Genomic DNA, 10,000 nt, shown 5'->3' with positions numbered 1-10,000 from the left:
TTGCAATTGAACTTACAATAAAGAGTTAAATTAACTTGGAATTCTGAGGCAGCTGGTAAACTTGAAATTTCAAGTTAAACCACGTTGTTGCCATTGCAGTGTATAGGAGAATAACTTAATTATATAAGTTATCATGACTTTGCACTGATATCCTTTTTTACAGGAGGGCACGGCCTGGCTAGTTCACAGCAGCTATTTGGAGGAATGGAGACAGTGTTGCCAGATGGAAAAAGCTGAATTATCGTACCAAAACCTCAGAATCATCGTTTTTAGGGGCTTTTGGGGAGGAAATTATCGCAGAAGACTCAAATTGCTGTTTCAAGGCATCTAAATGAACTGAATGACAACTCCGAAATTATCGTACATCATGTTTTTTTGATCATACAGAGGGTAAAATGGACAAAATTATGGTACAAATGTGATAATGATAATTATCGTACATCTGGCAACACTGAATGGAGATGATAGGAGCAGGCAGGAGATGGTGAAAGAGCAGAGAAAGATGGTGGAAGAGGAGAGGAAGAGAGGATGGGGTGAGAGGAGGAGGAGGGAGGGAAAAGAGGAGATGAAGCAGTAAGAGAGAGGCAGGAGGAGAGGAGAGGAGAGGAGAAGAGGCAGTTGAGAATAAGGAGAGGGGAGGTGTGAGGAGAGAAGAGGAGAGCTGATGGCGAATAAGGAGAGGGGGAGGTGTGAGGAGGAGAGGAGAGGAGGAGAAGAGGATATTGAGAATAAGGAGAGGGGGAGGTGTGAGGAGGAGAGGAGAGGAGGAGAAGAGGAGAACTGGTGGAGAACAAGGAGAGGGGGAGGTGTGAGGAGGAGAGGACAGGAGGAGAAGATGCAGTTGAGAATAAGGAGAGGGGGAGGTAGGAGGAGAGGAGGAGAGGGGATGGAGAATAAGGAGAGGGGGAGGTGTGAGGAGGAGAGGAGGGGGGGGAGGGAGAAGAGCTGATGGAGAATAAGGAGAGGGGGAGGTGTGAGGAGGAGAGGAGGGAGAAGAGGAGAGCTGATGGCGAATAAGGAGAGAGGGAGGTGTTACGTAAGTGATGAGCAGGAGGAGGAGGAGATTTGGACAGAGGAGGAGGTAGTATGGGAATATAAGAAGAGGGTGAGAAGACAAGTGAGGAGAAGAGAGAAGATAAGAGGAGTGGAGAGAAGAGGAGTGGAGAGAAGAGGAGATGAGAGGAGTGGAGAGAAGAGATGGAGGTGCAGAGGAAGACATGCGTGAGGAGAGGAGGGTACCGTGAACAGACAGGAGTAGGGATATGAGAGAGAGAGAGAGAGAGAGAGAGAGAGAGAGAGAGAGAGAGAGAGAGAGAGAGAGGGGAGGGTAGAATGAACAGACAGGAGTAGGAATGAGAGAGAGAGAGAGAGAGAGAGAGAGAGAGAGAGAGAGAGAGAGAGAGAGAGAGAGAGAGAGAGAGAGAGAGAGAGAGAGAGAGAGAGAGAGAGAGGGGAGGGTAGAATGAACAGACAGGAGTAGGAATGAGAGAGAGAGAGAGAGATGAGCAGATGACTGATGACAGGCTGAGGAGAGAGTGAAGAAAAAGAAGTGTGAAGTGAAGAGTAGTAGTAGTAGAGTAGAGTAACTTTATTGATCCCCAGGGGGAAATTCAGGTATCCAGTAGCTTACATAAATACACAAATACACAAAAGCCCACATGGACATTTCAAGACAAAAATAAACACAGGAATAGTCATCAGGGTGGGGAAAAAAAAAAATAATAGAGATAAATGTAGAAAAGGTAATTGTGCAAAAAGACATTCTGTGAGTTGGGATAGACCAAAGCAGAAAAAAACATACTCTGTCAGTTAAGGTAGACAACAAGTGTTGATGGATACATCTATGATATAGTATAGTATGTAGAAGTAGGCAGTGTACAGAGTATGATAGGGGTTGAACATTCTTACAATGTCACAGTAAAGTACAGGTAAGTGTTTTAGGCAAGCACACACACACACCACACACACACTTTTATTCACCATTTACACTGCAGATTTCACACACTACACACCACACTGTCACCTACAAAAATTTTCAGACGACTCAGCAATCGTGGGTCTAATTAATAATGGGGATGAGAGGGAATACAGGGACGTAAACAAGAACTTTGTGGCATGGTGTCAACTGAATTACCTCCAGATAAATGCTGGGAAAACAAAAGAACTAGTTGTGGACTTCCGCCGGCGCAAAACACAATCCCCTCTCTTACCAGTAAACATCCAGGGTATTGACATAGACATTGTGGACACGTACAAATACCTTGGAGTTCACCTCAATAAAAAATTAGACTGGACTGACAACACCCAGGCTCTCTACAAGAAAGGCCAGAGTAGACTCCACCTGTTGCGGAGACTGAGGTCCTTTGGGGTTCAACAAAACCTACTGAGGACCTTCTACGACTCTGTGGTCTCCTCTGTTGTGTTCTTTGGGGTGGTGTGCTGGGGCAGCAGCATCACAGCAGCTGAGGCAAAGAAACTCAACAAACTGGTGAGGAAGGCTGGCTCTGTCCTGGGCTGTAGCCTTGACACTGTGGAAGTGGTGGGGGACAGGAGGATGACGACGAAATTGTCAGCAATCCTGGCTAACACCATCCACCCCCTGCATGGAACAGTGGCAGCCCTGCTGAGCCCACTGAGCAGTAGACTCCTCCACCCAAACTGCAGAACAGAGAGGTACCGCAGGGCCTTTCTTCCCTCTGCAGTCAGACTATATAATAACACTAAGTCCCTGCGGTAGCCTTGGGGATGATGATGATGCAAGAAATGTAATTTCAAATTCTTTGTATGACCAGTGCATGTAAAGAAATTGACAATAAAACCTACTTGACTTGACTTGACTTGACATGATGATGATGATGTTGATGGTGATGGTGATGATGATGATGTTGATGATGATGATGTTGATGGTGGTGGTGGTGGTAGGGATGGTAGTGATGGTCTTTTTATCTTTTTAACTTTTTAACTTACTTATTTATTATTGTCCTAGCACCCTCTCCTCCATTTTATGAAGCTGCTAATGCACTTTTTACAATGCACTTTCATTCTTACTAATGTACTTGTTGTGGTTTTTAACAGAGACATTTATATTTTCCCCTAACATCTTTGCAAGTATTTATCCTGTGTTGTTGTATGTACACTGTCTACTGTCTCTGCACAATCTGTATGTTACTGCTGCAACAAATGAATTTCCCCATGGCGGGATTATTAAAGGCATACTTACTTACTTACACACACACACACACACACACACACACACACACACACACACACACACACACACACACACACACACACACACACACACACACACACACACACACACACACACACACACAGACACACACACACACACACAAAGAGGTTCCCCAGTAACTGGGCCAGCTCCGACAGATCACAGTCTTTGCTTGTGGTAAGCAGGAAAAACAAGTATGTCCAGTGGTCAAGGGTCAAAAGTTCCTTAGTGCAGTTATTGGACAGCACACACACACACACACACACACACACACACACACACACACACACACACACACACACACACACACACACACACACACACACACACACACACACACACACACACCACACACACACACACCAAGAGGTTTCCCGGGCTGGGCCAGCTCTGGCATCTCAGGCAGTCCAGTCCCCTATGATGATGTTCTTCTTAGTGTCCTTCTGTGTGTTGTTAAACAGCTGAATTGCCCATGGAACAAAGGACTTCCTTAGTCTGTCAGTCCTGCAGGTGAAAGCACGGAGTCTGTGGCTGAACAGACTCAGTTGGTTAGTGAAGGTGGCGTTAAGGGGGTGATGCTGATTGTCCATAATAGAGTCTAGTCTGCTCAGTGTTCTGCTCTCGGTTATTGAGGTGAGTGTCTCCAGTTCCATGCCCACCACTGATCCCGCCTTCCTCACCAGTCTGTCAAGGCGTCCAGCATCTCTCTTCCTGATGCTTCCTCCCCAGCACGTCGCAGCAAAGAAGAGCACGCTGGCCATGACAGACTGGTAGAACATAAGCAGAAGTCGGCTGCAGACATTGAAGGACCTCAGCCTTCTGAGGAAATAGAGCCTGCTTTGGCCTTTCCTGTAGAGTGCATCTGAGTTTGTGGACCAGTCCAGTTTATTATCTAGGTGCACCCCTAAGTACTTGTAAGTGCTGACAGTCTCCACTTTCTCTCCCCCAATAGAGACAGGCACCAAGGGTGGGATGGAGCGCCTGAAATCAACTACCATTTCCTTGGTTTTGGTGGTGTTCAGGTGCAGCTGATTGTTTTGACACCATCCCACAAAGTCGTCAACCAGTCCCCTGTACTCCTCCTCCTGACCATCTCTGATACACCCCACAATTGCAGTGTCGTCTGAGAACTTCTGCATGTGGCATGTCGCAGAGTTGTAGCTGAAGTCTGTCGTATACAGAGTGAACAGTACGGGGGAAAGCACCGTTCCTTGTGGCGCTCCTGTGCTGCTCACCACTGTCTCAGATGTGATGTCACCCATCCTTACAAACTGGGGTCGCTCTGTGAGGTAGTCAGTGATCCAGGTCACCAGGCCAGGCTCCACTCCCATCTGCACCAGTTTATCTCTCAGCAGCAGTGGTTGAATAGTGTTGAAAGCGCTGGAGAAATCAAAAAACATGATTCTCACAGCACAGCCACCCTTGTCCAAGTGAGAATGTATCCTGTGGAGGAGATACAGGATAGCATCCTCCACTCCCACGTTCTCTTGGTAGGCAAACTGCAGAGGATCCAGTGCGTGTCGTACCTGGGGCTTGAGGTGGTAGCGCAGCAGCACCCGTTCGAATGTTTTCATTAGATGTGAGGTGAGGGCAACCGGTCTGTAATCGTTGAGTTCCTTGGGGTGTGCTTTCTTTGGGACGGGTATCAGGCATGGTGTTTTCCACATGGTGGGGACCTTTCCTTCCTGCAGACTCCTATTGTACAGGTGATGTAATGGCTCAGCTAATGCCTCAAGAGAGGAGGAGAGGAGAGGAGAGGAGAGGAGAGGAGAGGAGAGGAGAGGAGGAGAGGAGAGGAGGAGAGAGGAGAGGAGAGGAGAGGAGAGGAGAGGAGAGGAGAGGAGAGGAGAGGAGAGGAGGAAAGAGAAGTGTGAAGAGAGGAGGAGAGGAGAGGAGGAAAGAGAAGTGTGAAGAGAGGAGGAGAGCTGGAGAGTTAATATAGGGACGGGACATGTTAGGCACCAGGGGAATTCAGTCAGTCCGTGTAGTGTTTAGTGTCTTCCCTGTCAAGCAGGGCAGGACTGCCCATCTGGCATAGCGGGCATTTTCCGGTGGGCCCCTATTTTCAGATATGTAACAAAAAGAAAACAACAAAAAATGTTTTTTTTACATTTCTGAAAATAGGGGCCTATGAGAGTGCGGTCATTTCGTGAAGTATTCACGAAAAAAATAACTTTAATTTTTGTGGTGCATTCACGTTATTGCCCGTTTTTCGTGGTTGGGCAACGAAACGCTGCCTATTCATTTAAATTGCCCCACTGCTGCTATGGTTATCCAAGCGTCTGCAGGGGCGGGGAGGGGGTGCTGACAGAACACTGCTGATACACTCGGGACCCACTAATTCGACGCCCTTTCGGTACTTACGCCTTATGTCATACGACACTAAACCTAAACCTAACCCTAACCCTAACCCTAAACCTAAACCTAAACCTATTTATTTTCATAAACGAATGGATGTTCGTTGAACTGCACTTTTAAGTAGTTTTGCTGAAAAATGACATGTTGTTACCGAGTTTCGCCACAAGGGCGCAGCCATTTTCGCCGCCTACGTAACGCGAATGGTAGAACTTGGTGGCTAATGTAGCCTTCCATTCACTTAACGTTAGCGTGTGCTAACTACAGCGCTAACTGACTCTAATCGTGGCAGTAAAATTGAAGAAGGACGAGGGGTTCATTTTACATTGTCCCTGGGTTTTCTATGTTATATACCTACTATCAGATGAAAGAGAAATGCCAAGTGTCATTATCACTTTGTGTCAAAAAGCCTTTGCTACGAGCATGGTGGGATAGCTGCAGCCATCCACCCATTGCATCCACCATAGGACAGGAGTCAGGACTGGGGCTGCTCGATCTCATAGGTTTGTAGTGACAGACCGTCACCAATAACGTCTTTTTCCTGCATTGTTGGACGCTAATCTGAAAGCCCATGTCTTTAAGTTGGCTATGTGGTTCAATTCAGTAATAGAAAATAACTTGCAAAATTGGCAGAAGTTTGGAAAGCTTTGTGAAGGGAAGGGACGCAGCCTGTGTGTGTGGCTATCCCATCCCCTCTCTCGTCTCGCTCTCGGAGGAGCTTTGGGGATTTGAAGTTGATGCCACGGGAAATGGCATGTTAAACTATCATGGCCTACATTAAGTTATGGCATGCTTAAAGTAGCTGCTTCTATTGTAGTAAACTATTATGTTATTGAAGTCGCGGATGCATCCTCAAACTGGCTGGAATAGCGTTGTTGCCTTGGATTATTGTTGACTGGATAACACCGATAAACGTGGGCACGGAGATGTCAAAGTAGCCTGATTCAGGTGCTTGGAAAATGTTGGCGAAATCATCGGAAGATGAAGGTAGGGAACTGCAACATTGCACGACATCGCACGATTATGAATAGTGATCATGTTGGCTCATACCAAAATTTGTTAGCGACTTGTCACCTTAGCAAAAAAAAGCTGCTTGTTTACCTGTGGTTCATGTGATGGGATGTCTTGTCTGCCTTCATGCCTCATATTTGTTCTGTCCCACCCAAACACGTATTCTTGCTTCATTTGGGTTAAGCAAATAAGCTCATAATCAGCCACGCAAGTCCCAAATGTTTAATTCACTACTATCATAACAGCATTAGGAATAGGACACTACCATTCGCGTGACGTCACCCGCTGTTGGCTGGAAACGTTAACAGAAACGTTACGTGTTTGTGCTTTATTTTTTTATTAACGGCTTAAATTTCAGACTTCAAAAATATATATATTTGCTGGCTTATCTTACTGGTGTTATAGACCCCTATATTAGGTCACTGCTTCATTTCCACTTTAACCCTAACCTTAACCCTAAATCTAACCCTAACCCTAACCTTAACCCATTCAATCCAGGCGTGACAATAGTGCCATCCATTGTAAACCCTTGCTGCCAGTGCCTAAAAGGCCTTATGGCCATTCAAGAAAGATGACTTGTAAAGCAAAAAAAAAATAAAAAAAATACCTAACCTTAACCCTAAACCTAACCCTAACCCTAAATTGCTTGTTTGAAATGTTTGATTACCATGTGACGGTACCGAAAGGGCGTCAAACTCGTGGGTCGCTAGGCAGCGTTTCGTTGCCCAACCACGAAAAACGGGCAATTTCGTGAATGCACCACTATATTAAAGTTATTTTTTTCGTGAATACTTCACGAAATGAAAGAGATACGGTTGCTCAGCACACACACACACACACACACACACACACACACACACACACACACACACACACACACACACACACACACACACACACACGCACACGCACACACACACACACACATCTCACTTCATATAACGTACTAAGACCCCTCTCTCAACACACACACATTAAGCAGCAGATCTCACTTCATGTATTGTACAAAGACCCCTGTTTCAACACACACACATTCACCATCAGCTCTCTCTTCATGTAACGTACAGCAGCTCTCACTTTCACTCTCACTTCACTTCAACACACAAGCTTTCAGTTCCCTGATATTTTCATGTAAAGACCCCTGTTTCAACACACACATTCAGCTCCCTCATATCTTCACATAACGTAGCCTACTAAGACCCCTGTTTCAACACACATTCACCAGCAGCTCTCACTTCGTGTAACGTGCAAAGAATGTGTTCAACACACATTCAGATCCAGTGCGCACTTCACGTAACGTTTCAACACGCACACATTCAGCTCCACTTTTCACTTCATGTAAAGTACAAAGGCCCAACACACATTGAGCAGTAGCTCTCTCTTCATTGCTTAACGTGTTAAAGGGACACTGTGTGAGATTTTTAGTTGTTTATTTCCAGAATTCATGCTTCCCATTAACTAATGTTACCTTTTTCATGAATACTTACCACCAGCACCAAATTCTAAGTTTTCAATATATCTGGAAAAATTTCACTTTTCATACATGATAAGGGGGATCTTCTCCATGGTCCGCCATTTTGAATTTCCAAAAATAGCCATTTTTAGCTGCAAAAATGACTCTACTTGGACCATACTAGAAAATATTTGTTTATTGCTTAGTAAACCTTCGTGTAAATATCAAATTTGGCAATAGGCAGCCCAGTTTCAATGAGCAGCATAGTTGCAGTAGCTTTTTTGACCATTTCCTGCACAGTGTCCCTTTAAGATCCTGTTTCACACACACACATTCAGCTCCCTCATCTCTTCATATAACTTACAAAGTCCCCCGTTTCAACACACATATATTAAGCAGCAGCTCTCACTTAATGTAACATTTCAAAAAGCACACATCACACTAACCCTGGCAAGATGTTCGTGTTTATGTTACATAGAAGGTGTTGTTCATTTTGACCTAGGCTTATGCAGCAGAGAAATAATTAGCAAAGAAAAGAGATTCATGTTCCTCACAGAAAATGAGCCAAAGGCAGTGAATCTCGGTGTGGAAGAATAATAACTGATAGTATTTTTCTCAAGCAAAAAACTGAACACTTTACAAGGGTTAAATTTAACTCTCACCACTTCATATACCTGTACTGTAGTCACGTATAAAGACCCCTGTTTCAACAGACATTTAGCTCCTACTCTTTTCATGTAACATTTCAACACACACACATTACACTCATTTTCTCATTTCACAAGGTACAAAGACCCTAGCCTGGTGACCCTAGCCTGGTCCTGACCACCCCCTGACCATCCCTGACCATTTTATGGACCCAATCCTATGGCTCGCGAGGCTACAAAGACCCCTGTTTCAACATACACATTCGGCTCCCTCTTGATTACGTAAAGTTGCACAGTGTGTTCAAATTAGGGGTATGAGGAGGAGTACAGCCCTTGGAGGACTTCATGCGAAGGACTTCAAATGAAAACAGTTCCCCGACCCTTTGTTATAAATGCGCTTATAATGTTGGCTTTAAGTAAAGTGTTACCCAGTTCCCCGACCCCCCACCCCTGGAGTAGATATTCCAGTTGATCTGCACTGAGGGCTCAGACTCCATCATTCTCTCTCATCATTCTCTCCTCTTTGCTCAGCTCAGCAGAGAGAAATTGATCCTCATACATAATCGAGTAGTTGAAATGTGAACAAGGGGTTGTATTGATCCCAGCTGCAGTGCGCACTCCCGAACCTCAACAACCCCCACCCCCCCATCCACCACCCCCACCCCCAACCCAGGGGCGTAGCCACAAATTGTGGGCCCTATGTACAATCAGCTTAATGGACCCCCTCAGTCATATAGCTACATACAGTAAATCAGACACTGTGTGGGCCCCCTATATACAGTACATGGGGCCCTGGTGACTCGGTCCTAACCCCTCCCCTTCTCTTTCCAACCTCTATTGCAGTGGTTCCCAAACTGGGGGTCATGACCCCTTCAAGGGGGGTCGTGGACAGGACGGACTGTTTGGTTTGCATTCAAGGAGTTGTAATTGATCCGCATTTCCCTCCTCTTTCCTCTTCCAACCCTCTACAGCAGCGGTTCTCAACCTTTTTTGAACAACCGCCCCCTTGACCTCATCATAAGCCTCACAACGCCCCCTTGACCTCATCATAAGCCCCTCAACGCCCCCTTGACCTCTTTGCAAGCCTCCCAACGCTCCCTTGACCTCATCGTAATCCTCCCAAACACCCACTTGACCTCATCATAAGCCCCTCCAAACGTCCACTTGACCTCATCATAAGCCTGCCAACGTCTTCATTGTCCTCATCATAAGCCCCTCAACGCCCCCTTGACCTCATTGCAAGCCTCCCAACGCCCCCTTGACCTCATCATAATCCTCCCAACGCCCACTTGACCTCATCAT

General features: G+C 45.8%; 1 protein-coding gene across 1 annotated transcript in view; it reads right to left on the bottom strand.

Moving 5' to 3' along the window:
* The window catches only part of si:ch73-60h1.1 (calcium/calmodulin-dependent protein kinase type IV), a 74,214-nt gene that overhangs the window by 40,647 nt on the left and 23,567 nt on the right, over positions 1 to 10,000 (bottom strand). The gene's annotated exons all lie outside the window — the stretch shown is intronic.

This window comes from Engraulis encrasicolus, chromosome 6 (genome assembly GCF_034702125.1).
Source record: "Engraulis encrasicolus isolate BLACKSEA-1 chromosome 6, IST_EnEncr_1.0, whole genome shotgun sequence".
NCBI classification, from domain to species: Eukaryota; Metazoa; Chordata; class Actinopteri; order Clupeiformes; family Engraulidae; genus Engraulis; species Engraulis encrasicolus.
Note: the sequence above shows the minus strand (reverse complement) of the source record. Positions and strands in the feature narration are given on the sequence as shown.